Source organism: Nycticebus coucang, chromosome 5 (genome assembly GCF_027406575.1).
Source record: "Nycticebus coucang isolate mNycCou1 chromosome 5, mNycCou1.pri, whole genome shotgun sequence".
Taxonomy (NCBI): domain Eukaryota; kingdom Metazoa; phylum Chordata; class Mammalia; order Primates; family Lorisidae; genus Nycticebus; species Nycticebus coucang.
Window position 1 is genome coordinate 107834883 of NC_069784.1, and position 13762 is coordinate 107848644.

The 13762-nt window shown below is 39.5% G+C and overlaps 1 protein-coding gene and 1 non-coding gene across 24 annotated transcripts in view; one reads left to right on the top strand and one right to left on the bottom strand.

The window, feature by feature from the left end:
* Positions 1-13762, bottom strand: part of EPB41L2 (erythrocyte membrane protein band 4.1 like 2) — a 233587-nt gene that overhangs the window by 135855 nt on the left and 83970 nt on the right. The window lies entirely within an intron of this gene.
* On the top strand, positions 1529-1634 carry LOC128586910 (U6 spliceosomal RNA). Its single transcript, XR_008380367.1, has one exon. It is a non-coding gene; the product is annotated as a U6 spliceosomal RNA (small nuclear RNA).

Consider the following 13762-nt stretch of genomic DNA (forward strand, 5'->3'; position numbering starts at 1 on the left):
CTCTTCCCTACCTAAAAAAACAGTAACCAGCAGCTAACCCGTGGGAGGTGGACAGGCTGAATTCCTCAAAGACCTTCCAACTCTGGGTAAAGTGCTCAGTTGGGGGAATGTCTACTTGACCATCCCTGCATGGGGAAATCAGCAGTGCGGGCAGCTGAGACCATCAACTAGATGCTTACACTAGAGACGCTGAGATGTCTGTCTGAGGAAATGAGATTTGCTCTCCCCCGCCCCTGCTTGCACCATTATCTGGCCTCTTCAAATGTTACATTACCCTATGTCCCTGTTTACCTTTATCCAACCTTCCTGGGGGCTGTAATCTCCCCTCTCAGTCTTAACCTTGACTGCTGATGACAGTAGGCTGCGCATACATTGGGTACATAACATATACTCTGTTATGTACTCAATAAAAAGACTCTGGGAAACAGGACAGGTGCTTCCCTGTTCTCACGCTGCCCTCAGGTACATAAAACAGTGTATGCCCTTACAGGCTTCCTGGTATTACACACTAAGTTTGGTGTAAGTTCTGTTTCTTTCCTCAGCACCTTCTCCCTTGCTGGCCACTGTCCCAGGTTGGGGTCCGTGAGACCTCCAACACTAATCTACCTATAATGGGATTGTTGCAGGGATCTAAGAAGAACCACCATTCTAGCTGCTGGCAAAATACAAAGTGCTAAATGAAAACAAGTTACTAATGAACACAGAAGTTACATGTCAAAAAATTCATCTAAGCCTTTTCTCATAAAAAATGAGTAAAGATATCACTTTATTTTTAAAAAACAAACATTACCATATAGTAACCTCCTACTAATTCATCTATTTTTTCTCAACTCTATTTACACATCGTAACCCATCCCCCATAATTCCCCTTCTTTTTCTTTCTCTTTTCCTTTAAAACATCTACCACTATTCCAAGAGGCCTCACCAGAACCATGTAAACACCCAATATGCAAACACAGGCTCATGTAAAAAAAAAAAAAAAAAAAAAAAAGTGATGTATGAACCGCAACACTGCTTCTACCAAGACAAGCTGGAGAAGTGCTACAGCAGTGATTTTCATGTGCTGTGAGAGGATCTTAGGTATGCCATAAAATTTTTTAAAGATCATTAATTAAATCATTTTCAAAAGAAATTCAAAAAGGGCTGGGCATGGTGGCTCACGTCTATAATCCTAGCAATCTGAGAGGCCAAGGCAGATGGACTGCTTGAGCTCACAGGTTCGAGACCAGACTGAACAAGAGCAACACCCCGTCTCTAAAAACAGCCAGGCATTGTGACGGGCACTACAGTCTCTGCTACTCGGGAGGCTGAGGCTAGAAAATAGCTTGAGCCCAAGAGTTTGAGATTGCTGTGAGCTATGCCATGGCACTCTACTGAGGGTGACACAATAAGAATCTGTCTCAAAAAAAAAAAGGCTGGGCACCCATAGCTCAGTGGTTAGGGCGCTAGCCACATACCACAGGGCTGTTGGGTTCAACAACTACAAAACAACAACAACCAAAAAATTAAATAAATAAAATATAGCCGGGTGCTCACTTCAGCAGCACATATACTAAAATTGGAATGATACAGAGAAGATTAGCATGGCCCCTGCACAAAATGACCCACAAATTCATGAAGAGTTCCATATTTTTATAAAAAATAAAATAAAAATAAAAGTAAATAGCCAGGCATTGTGGAGAGTGCCTATAGTCCCAGCTACTTGGGAGGCTGAGGCAAGAGACTCGCTTAAGCCCAAGAGTTTGAGGTTGCTGTGAACTGTGATGCCACAGTACTCTATCAAGGGCAACATAGTGAGACTCTGTCTCAAAAAGAAAAAACAAAAAAGCACAGTTAAGTGTATTCTTTTTTAACTTTTTCACTATTTTTTTGATCAACATAATTTAAGTGTGCTGCAGAAGTTTAACTACAAGTTCAAGCGTGCCATGAGATTAAAAAAGATTGAAACACATTGTGCTACATGTGTGTGGTAAGCAGTGCACAGATACATATACACCCAGGGCACCCAGGAGAGATAGGACCCCATCTGGAGCCCTCTCCTCACTCCACCTGCCTCACTGTCTCCCTTCTGCCTGCTACATGCAATCTGTAATGGTGTGGGCACTTATTGGAGAACCAGTGTACTTTCAATCCTTCAGAACTTTATTTGCTCTCCCTAATTTCAAACCATAGCTCTGCCCACTTCATTCTTTAGCTTCACTTGCATAACTTAACTCTCCAAATATGAATTATGAAGAAAATCCTAACCATATGTGCTAATATGTCAATGCACACCCATACCTACCTAAAGCAATAGACAAAAAATATCCCATATCAAGCCGACATACTCACCATTACCTTTGCCTATGAGATCCTGATTATATTTCTGAACTTTTAGGTTTTGCTAAAATCCATTCATTCCATGAAGAACTGTTTTTTGCTTGCTGAAAGTTGCTGAGCACACAAACCAGCATAACATGGCTCTGGCAGTGTGAGAGACAGACATTTAAATAAATAACTATACCACATAACAAATAAGAGATATAATGTAAACATAAACAGTTTAACAATAACTGACTTGATGAAGAAGAATGCTTCCCAAGGTGACATTTGAGCTCACCTTGAAGGATAAGAAGGCACTTTACTGGGCTTATTATAAGTGGATAGGAGGAGCTTGCTCCTCACTGTGGGAACAGTAACTGACGAGCACAAAATCATGACAGATAAATGTGTTGTAGAGAACAATGAGAACCTCATCTGCCTAGAACAGAGGTTAGGGAGTGAAAGACATTAAGACAAGGGAAGCAAATAATGCTTGATCAGTATGTTAAGTTCACATGTTTTTACTCTCTCCTGTAGACAATGAAAAAGGTTATTAACTTTGTATTTCTATAGGACGACTTAGGCAACCATACAAGAACAAGTGACTCTAAGAAAGGAAAGTGGTTAAGATGACGCTCCAGGGATCCTGGAAAGACAGAAGCAACAAGGATGAAAATGAAGAGCTGGAGTTAATGAATATTTAGAGGGTAAAATGGACAGGACTTGACAATGAACTAGATTATATGGGAGTAACAGAAAACAAAGTTCCCAGGTTCCTAGCAGGCAAAGGTCAGACAGTGGTGCCATGAACCTAGAGGGACTTCCAAATAGAGTAGGAAACAAGGAGGAAGGAAGCAAATGCTTCTGGTTTGAACACTCTCAGACTGAAGGGCTCGTTGTGACATCCGGGTGATTAGAAAGACAGCTGGACATGCGTGTCAGAATGACAAAGGCAGGTTTTCCAGACAAAGATCAGCAATTGCTTGGCCAATGAGTATCATCAGAGGAAGATGAAACTGCTAGCAAAACAGAGTAAGAAAAATGCTCATAATAAACTCCTAGGCAGAGAAAGCAAGTAACCTACCAAGGAGGCTGTGAAGGATCAGTGTAAGAAAGACAGCAAACCAAAAAAACACCTACAAGTAAGAGTCAAACAGGGGAGGGTGGCCAACAGGGGAAAGAGCAGATTGCTTCAGGTACAGACAAGGGTTAAAAAGTGTCCTAAGACTGCTGGTAACCTCCATGAGCAAGTTCAGTGGCTAATGAAAGAAAAGGTCAAGTGGCAATTAAAAAAAAGTTGAGGCAAAGAGGCTAAAAGATAACAAATGTCAATTTTGGAAGCTCAGCACTAAAGAAAAAGGCTCAAAAAAGGTCAAGTAACAACCACAAAAAATTCAGGGTTAAGGGGACATTTTATGGACAGGAGATGTTTGGATTGTTGTGTTTGGTGTGGGCTTTTAGTAAGAGAAACAAAGAAGGGCAAGGTTCAAGACAGGAAGGAGAAAAAAAAAGGAAAATGGATGCCATATAGATCAGAAGAGATAAAGGCAAAGAATAAAAACCAGAAAGAAGACTTTAACTTTGGACAGGAGAGACATCTAACCCCAAGAGACTGAAGGGATGGTAATGAAAACACACACGGGCTGGGAGAAACTGGGGTTTAAGGAAGCAAGAAAGAGAGGGGTGGATCTGCAGCCCTGTTCTCCACCTTAAATAGCTTGGTAACTTGGGAGTATTTTGTTAAATAAAATCTATAAGAGGTCACTGTTTTGGAATAGACTCGTACACTAAGCTCCATCATCACAGCAGACAAGACAAACCAGAATGGAGTCACTCATGCCACGTACCATGTGATCAAACTGAACTCTGACATGGAACAGTTTAAAAAAAAAAAAACTAAACTATGTAGAAAAATGAGCCAGGGAAGGCGGACACAAGATGGCTGACTGAAGCCAGCTTTCCACAGAGACTCCCGTCCAGAAGGAGAGTTAAAGGACAGAAATTTAGCAAGTAAACTGGCGGATTAGAGCTGCACCAAGAGAGAAGGTTCAAGAACGCACATCAACCTGGCTGAGGTGAGCTGCGACCCCAAGGATACAAACAACAGGTACAAAATCCATCACCAAGCAGACGGGAGTCCCCTCCCCCATGAGAACAGTTCAGAGTGCCCCACAAACACATGAGCAGAGTTCAAAGGTCCTCCCACTACACTCCACGTGAGAGACCCTCTAAAACCTGGACCTACCTCCCCTACTAGGGTGCCACAGTGTTCTCCTGAGAGGCATAAAACTGTATATATTCTCTACAAGCAATTCTGAGCTCCCAGCACTCCCCTCCACTCTCACTCTGAGGTCTGGAGGCCTGTCCCCCAGGAGTCCAGATTCTTGGTTGTTTTCTCAAAAGGTGTGGACAGGGCATGAACTGCTGCTGGTCAGTGCTGATTCAACAGCATGAGAGTGAAGAGAGGACGGTCGGCTGAGAGAGAACCACACCAGAGCGGCAGTGCCCCAAAGCGCAGAGCAGCAGCTGTTTTTTGGCAACAACAGGGCTCACACCCGGATATTCTGAAACCACACCCCCTGTCTCCCTGGGCAACCAGAGGAGGCTGGGTATCTTCTGAGGTGGCAATCACCTCGGAACAGATTTGGGACAGAAAAGCAGGCCTCGTGAGTAAAGGGTTTGCCTGAGGCAGTATCGGCCTCTGTGGAGCACGGGGACTAGAAAACGCACGCACAGAGCTGGGAAATTCCCAGGGTGGGAGTGACCCAGAGGACCGCCTTCCAGCGCCTAAGACGCATCTGGCCCTCAGGGGATCCTCAGCCTATAGACAAAAGAAGGCAGGAGGCTAGAACTGACAGGAAACCAAATACAAACCTGCAGGAGCAAAGACAAGGCCTGAGGCGCAGGCTCTGGGAACTCAAAACAGCTTCTCTTCCACAGGGGAATTTAGCAAGGACAGAAACAAATTCCCACAAAGTTGTTCTGTACTGTCAGTAACGTCAATCAGGGGCAGGACTGGAACTGAGTGAACACCCCCCAGCCTCCATCAAGCGCCCGAGGTTGTCAGGCCTCACCTCCCCCTCCTGGATGGAGACAGACTGCAGCAGCCTGGCTAAGCAGATATAGATTTCCCTGTGATTCAGGCAGGAACAACTTCTGGAGTATCTGTTCACTAGAGGCAACTGGGTCACAGCCCAGCAGAGCTATCAGTGACTGGGTGTGACAGAGGTGCAAGGTGGGGAAGGAGGCATCAACCTTCCCATACTAATCTATTTGCTGGGTGGGTCCTCCTGACTTCACAGAGAACCAGAACAAGTCATATCTCAGTTCTCACCAGACCCCTGTGATCCAGTTGCCACAGACCTTTTAAACTCTCCCACCTGAGACAGGTGCTGACTGAGACAATTGATTTGGACCTTTTCAACTGAGCCAATCGACCAAGGACTATTCATGTGGTGCTCTAGATGTGTGGTTGTAGGAAGGTTTGATTTTCCTTTTCCAATTGTTGCCTGTGGGGGGCAGGTGACTTAACTGTTGGCATTTCTCCACAGCAGAGACTTCAACCCAGAGTAACTATTTCACTAGGGCCGAACAGAGACCAGCTGAAAACAAGACAGAACCACTTAGCCCCACCACACCAAACAAGTCCCCAGTTTCTCAGGCCATAGCACTGTACGGGTCTTCCACAAAGCTCCAGGGGAAAAATCAAACGCTGTAAAACAATCATGGAGTGGAATCAGTGGAAAAACTCTGCTAACATGAATAACCAGAACAGATCAACTCCCCCCAAGGAAAGATATGGCATATGTAAGTGAAGATCCCATTCATAAACAGCTGGCCGAGATGTCAGAAATCGAATTCAGAATTTGGATTGCAAACAAGATTAATAGAATGGAGGAAAATTTGGAATTGGAAATTTGAGGAGCAATTCAAAAGTCAGAATTAGAAATTCAAGCAGAAATTCAAAAGATGTCTCAAAAATGTAACAAATTTAAAGACAAAACCACCAAAAATTTTGACACATTGAAGCAAGAATTTGCAGCTCTCAAAGACCTGAAAAATACAGTAGAATCCCTCAGCAACAGAGTGGAGCAAGCAGAAGAAAGGATTTCTGACATTGACGACAAAGCCTTTGAATGCTCCAAAACTCTCAAAGAGGAAGAGAAATGGAGAGCAAAAATGGATCATTCTCTCAGAGAGTTCTGGGATAATTCGAGGAAGAGTAATATCCACCTCATTTGAATCCCTAAAAGTGATAAAGTGGCCTCACAAAGCACAGAGGCCCTTCTCCATGAAATTATGAAAGAATTTTCCAGACATGTCAAGAGATTCTGCAATTCAGATAGCAGACACTTTCCAATCCCAATAAGAAATCCCCCCGGCATATCATAATTAACTTCACTAAAATTGATATGAAGGAGAAAATTCTGAAAGCAGCCAGACACAAGAAATCCATTACCTACAAAGGGAAGAATATTAGAATGACTGCAGATCTCTCTGCTACAACTTTTCAAGCCAGAAGAGGGTGGTCATTGACTTTTAATCTCCTAAAGCAAAATAACGTTCAACCACAGATCCTGTATCCAGCTAAACTGAGTTTCATTTAGGATGGAGAAATTAAATGCTTTAATGACATTCATATGTTGAAGAAATTTGCCATAACCAAACCAGCTCTTAAGGATATTCTCAGACCTATCCTCCATAATGACCAGCCCAATCTTCTGCCACAAGAGTAAATTGACTCAGAAACTTTTGATCAAACTCCAACTTCCACAGTGGCGAAAGAATTAAAAATGTCCACTGGACTTTCAAAAAACTCTATACCCAAAATTTTACCAGACTTATCAATATTCTCCATTAATGTGAACGGCTTAAACTGTCCTCCAAAGAGGCACAGGTTAGCTGACTGGATACAAAAACTCAGGCCAGATATTTCCTGCATGCAAGAGTCACATCTTACCTTAAAAGGCAAATATAGACTCAGGGTGAAAGGATGGTCATCAATATTTCAGGCAAATGGTAATCAGAAAAAAGCAGGTGTTGCAATTCTATTTGCAGATACAATAGGCTTTAAACCAAAAAAAGTGAGGAAGGATAAGAATGGTCACTTCATATTTGTTAAGTGTAATACTCAATATGATGAGATTTCAATTATTAATATCTATGCACCCAACCAGAATGCACCTCAATTTATAAGAGTAACTCTAACAGACATCAGCAACTTGATTTCCTCCAGCTCCATAATAGTCGGAGATTTCAACACTCCTTTGGCAGTGTTGGATTGATCCTCCAATAAGAAGCTGAGCAAAGAAATTTTACATTTAAACCTACCCATCCAACATTTGGATTTAGCAGACATCTACAGAACACTGCATCCCAATAAAACTGAATAAACATACTTCTCATCAGCCCACGGAACATACTCCAAAATCGATCACATCTTAGGTCACAAGTCTAACCTCAGTAAATTTAAAGGAATAGAAATTATTCCTTGCATCTTCTCGGACCACCATGGAATAAAAGTTGAACTCAGTAACAACAGGAATCTGCATACTCATATAAAAACATGGAAGTTAAATAACCTTATGCTGAATGATAGCTGGGTCAGAGATGAGGTCAAGAAGGAAATTGCCAAATTTTTGGAACAAAACGACAAGGAAGACACGAATTATCAGAACCTGTGGGATACCGCAAAGGCAGTCCTAAGAGGGAAATTTATAGCACTGCAAGCCTTCCTCAAGAGAACGGAAAGAGAGGAAGATAACAACTTTTATCTTAATGGGACATCTCAAGTAACTGGAAAGGAAGAACATTCCAACCCCAAACCCAGTAGAAGAAAAGAAATAACCAAAATTAGAGCAGAATTAAATGAAAGTGAAAACAAAAGAATTATACAACAGATCAATAAATCAAAAAGTTGGTTTTTTTAAAAGGTCAATAAAATAGATAAACCTTTGGCTAACCTAACCAGGAAAAAAAGAGTAAAATCTCTAATCTCATCAATAACAATAGACTCCTCAGAAATTAAAAAAATCCTTAATGAATATTCTAAGAAACTTTATTCTCAGAAATATGAAAATCTGAAGGAAATTGACGAATACTTGGAAGCACCATTACCTTCCAAGACTTAGCCAGAATCAAGTGGAAATGTTGAACAGACCAATATCAAGTTCTGAAATAGCATCAACCATATGAAATCTCCCTAAAAAGAAAAGCCTGGGACCAGATGGCTTCACATCAGAATTCTACCAAACCTTTAAAGAGGAACTAGTACCTATATTACTCAACCTGTTCCAAAATGTAGAAAAAGAATGAAGACTACCCAACACGTTCTATGAAGCAAACATCACCCTGATCCCCAAACCAGGAAAAGACCCAACAAGAAAAGAAAATTATAGACCAATATCACTAATGAATATAGATGCAAAAATACTCAACAAGATCCTAACACACAGAATCTAGCAACACATCAAACAAATTATACATCATGACCAAGTCGGTTTTATCCCAGGGTCTCAAGGCTGGTTCAATGTACGTAAATCTGTAAATATAATTCAGCACATAAACAAATTAAAACACAAAGACCATATGATTCTCTCAATTGATGCAGAAAAAGCTTTTGATAATATCCAGCATCCCTTCATGATCACAACACTTTAGAAAATTGCTATAGAAGGGGCATTTCTCAAACTGATAGAGGCCATCTACGGCCAACCCACAGCCAAGATCGTATTGAATGGAGTTGAATTTAAGTCATTTCCACTCAGATCAGGAACCAGACAAGGCTGCCCATTGTCTCCACTGCTCTTTAACATTGTAATGGAAGTTTTAGCCACTGCAATTAGGGAAGAAAAAGCGATCAAGGGTATCCATAAAGGGTCAGAAGAGATCAAACTTTCGCTCTTCGCAGATGATATGACTGTATACCTAGAAAACACCAGGGATTCTACTACAAAACTCTTAGAAGTGATCAAGGAATACAGCAGTGTCTCAGGTTACAAAATCAACATTCATAAATAGGTGGCCTTTATATATACCAACAATAGTCAAGCTGAAAAAACAGTTAAGGACTCTATTCCATTCACAGTAGTGCCAAAGAAGATGAAATATTTGGGAGTTTATCTAATAAAGGACATGAAAGATCTCTATAAAGAGAACTATGAAACTCTAAGAAAAGAAATAGCTGAAAATGTTAACAAATGGAAAAACATACCATGTTCATGGCTGGGAAGAATCAACATTGTTAAAATGTCCATACTACCCAAAGCAATATACAATTTTAATGCAATCCCTATTAAAGCTCCACTGTCATACTTTAAAGATCTTGAAAAAATAATACTTCGTTTTATATGGAATCAGAAAAAACCTTGAATAGCCAAGACATTACTCAGAAATAAAAACAAAGCAGGAGGAATCACACTACCAGACCTCAGACTACACTATAAATCGATAGTGATCAAAACAGCATGGTACTGGCACAAAAACTGAGAAGTAGATGTCTGGAACAGAATAGAGAACCAAGAGATAAATCCAGCTACTTACCGTTATTTGATCTTTGACAAGCCAATTAAAAACATTCAGTGGGGAAAAGATTCCCTATTTAACAAATGGTGCTGGGTGAACTGGCTGGCAACCTGTAGAAGACTGAAACTGGACCCACACCTTTCACCATTAACTAAGATAGACTCTCACTGGATTAAACATTTAAACTTAAGACATGAAACTATAAAAATACTAGCAGAAGAGTGCAGGGAAAACCTTTGAAGAAATAGGTCTGGGCGAGTATTTTATGAGGAGGACTCCCCGGGCAATTGAAGCAGCTTCAAAAATACACTACTGGGACCTGATCAAACTAAAAAGCTTCTGCACAGCCAAGAACACAGAAAGCAAACCAAGCAGACAGCCCTTAGAATGGGAGAAGGTATTTGCAAGTTATGTCTCCGACAAAGGTTTAATAACCAGAATCCACAGAGAACTCAAAAATATAAGCAAGAAAAGAACAAGTGATCCCATTGCAGGCTGGGCAAGGGACTTGAAGAGAAAATTCTCTGAAGAAGACAGGTGCACGGCCTACAGACATATGAAAAAATGCTCATCATCTTTAATCATCAGAGAAATGCAAATCAAAACTACTTTGAGATATCATCTAACTCTAGTAAGATTAGACCGTATCACAAAATCCCAAGACCAGAGATGTTGGCGTGGATGTGGAGAAAAGGGAACACTTCTACACTGCTGGTGGGAATGCAAATTAATACATTCCTTTTGGAAAGATGTTTGGAGAACACTTACAGATCTAAAAATACATCTGCCATTCAATCCTATAATTCCTGTACTAGGTATATACCCAGAAGACCAAAAATCACATCATAACAAAGATATTTGTACCAGAATGTTTATTGCAGCCCAATTCATAATTGCTAAGTCATGGAAAAAGCCCAAGTGCCCATCAATCTACGAATGGATTAATAAATTGTGGTATATGTACACCACGGAAAGCAGCCTTAAAGAAAGATGGAGACTTTACCTCTTTCATGTTTACATGGATGGAGCTGGAACATATTCTTCTTAGTAAAGTATCTCAAGAATGGAAAAAAAAGTATCCAATGTACTCAGCCCTACTGTGAAACTAATTTATGGCTTTCACATGAAAGCTATAACCCAGTTATAACCTAAGAATAGCGGGAAAGGGGAGGGGGGGGAGGATGGGCGGAGGGAGGGAGATTGGTGGGATTACACCTATGGTGCATCTTACAAGGGTACACGTGAAACTTATTAAACGTAGAATATAAATGTCTTAACACAATAACTAAGAAAATGCCAGGAAGGCTATGTTAACCATTGTGATGAAAATGTGTCAAACGGTCTATAAAACCAGTATATGGTGCCCCATGATCGCATTAATGTACATAGCTATGATTTAACAATAAAAAAAAAGAAAGAAAGAAAAATAAACTAAAAATAAATCAAACAATTAAAAAAGCCAGGAGATACACAGCAACCAATCAAAAGTGGCCCAAGTTTACCTGAGCATGATAAGAAGTCTCCTCTGTTTTAACCCCTAAGGAAAGTTACTTTCAAATAACTAATTTGCTTTTGTTCTGTTTCTGTTTTCTTCAGCTTCTTTCTGTCTAAAAAGCCAACTTCCTTTGTTCAGCTCCTAGAAACACTCTATTTTACAGAACGAGGTGTTGCCTAATCCTAGAATCACAAATAAAAGCCAAGTAAGAGCTTTAAGATAAATGTTTTGCAATTTTAACAATTTAAAGGAGGGGGGGAAAATGGAGGGGTAAAGAGGAAAATTTCAGAGAAAATACAGTAAATCACCTAGAATATATTTGATGATAATTCTCCTAACACATAAAAGTAAAAGTCAGTGGTATTTTAAACTTTTCAAACTGTGTTTGGGATTGCCCGCATAATCTTCTATCTTCTAATATATTAAATTAATTTGTTAACCAAAATCTATTAAATTAACCAAAAGAATATACTCAAATGAGTGCCAGTCTTCTTATCAGTATAAAGGCAGAACAGAAGAAATAACTCACTGAAATTGCAAAGTTTGGGGAGGCGTGTCTTGTTTGCATTGCAGTGTGTGCCAAGGGCTTGACTAAATTTATTTTATGAGATATAATACCTACAAACTGTAGCTCTTATTCTTAAACTGTGAAGCCTGTGTCTCAATAAAATGCCAGTTTAAAAGAGAAGATAACGAAGACCACCATCACCACCAGAACCCCATAAGAACATGTGAAAGGTTATAAAACAAAACTCCTTTTATAGGGTTGAATCCTTTCCAGGGTGAGCCTTTAAGACATTCTGACAGTGCACACAAATACTATCTCTGGAACAAAACCAAAAAGGCACAGCTGCAAGACATCTTCCACTGAAGTTGTAACTGACTCAAAAGCAGTCCCTCCTTGGAGCAAGACAGTCCACAAAAGCCAGAAGCAGAGCTATTTTCCCCTTACAAACTGTTCAGTGGAACTGCTTTCTCTTAATCCAAATTGCAACTTTATTAAAAAGCTAAAAAACACAGCATGTCCAATTTAATGTATAAATATAAATAAAATGTGGGAAAATGCACCTCCATGTGGTTTTCATTAAAAAAAATCCCCAACTGAATCAAAATTATGGTAAAATATATAAACATATATATATATTTTTTTTTAATTACAATCCATTCGCCATCACAAATAAGAAATTTGGGTTTCCTATAGCTAAATATTTTTTCAAACTTCTAAGGCTTAAGAGTGATCAAAAAATTTAGGTATTAGTATTCATATTCAGAATACTGATTTATTTTGAACTTTAATTCATTTAAATTTATGATGTTTAGATACTTACCATAGCTAAGAATAAAAAAATCAAAGACATTTTGAAATCAATTAGGAATAATCCAACATAAGAAACATAATTCAGGTAACCAAATTAATGCTTTATTTTGTGATGCTTTCACTGCTGTAGTTTTGACTATGTTTCTATAGCAACCCCAACAAATACTCCCATACAAATACTTCTTCTGTGGCCAAGATGAAAACCAATAACCACTTCTCTATTATGGCTTCCAACAATGACAAAAAAAAAAATCAGCCTTCCTAAACTTCAAACTTCTACAAACTTCAAAACCTAGGCTTAAATATTTAACACTTGTAGCTAACCACAATGTCAGATATTTTCCAACTCTCCAGAAGGGAAGTTAATGACAGAGAAGGTATAATTCTGTCTCTCCCTTGGCAATAATTCATTCAGAGTAACAAAAAAAAAAAAAAAAAAAATAGAGGGGAAATAAAGTAATAACCAACAAATGACTTAGCTTGGAAAATTGTCTAAATTCTAGAGCAGGCGTCCTCAAACTTTTTAAACAGAGGGCCAATTCACTGTCCCTCAGACCGTTGGAGGGCCGGACTATAGTTTAAAAAAAAAAACTATGAACAAATTCCTATGCACACTGCACATATTTATTTTGAAGTAAAAAAACAAAATGGGAACAAATATAATCACACCGCCTCATGTGGCCCACGGGCCGCAGTTTGAGGACCCCTGTTCTAGAGAAACAAACATTGACTACTGTGCCAAATGTAAAGAATTCAATATTCAATATTCGAAGCCAAGAGATAACTAATTTTTCTGAAAAGTTTCAGACATGCTTTCAAGGATCCTTTTTCATCAGTGCTACTGAAGTTAGAGTATTTTACTAATAGTAATAGAACTGTCTCTTTTGTGAGCAAGCTCTCTGCTAAATGCTTTACAAACATCCTCATTTATGTTTCAAAAGATATCTGCACAGTGAGTATTACCAAGTTCATTTTACACTCAAATAAAATGAGGCTCAAAGAAATTGAGTAACTTCCCTTAATAAGCATGGAAAGCAAAAACACATAGTGTTTCATCACTGGAGTTAGACACCTGAATTTGGATCCTAGCTCAACCCCTAACAACTGCGTATGAGGTAGATATC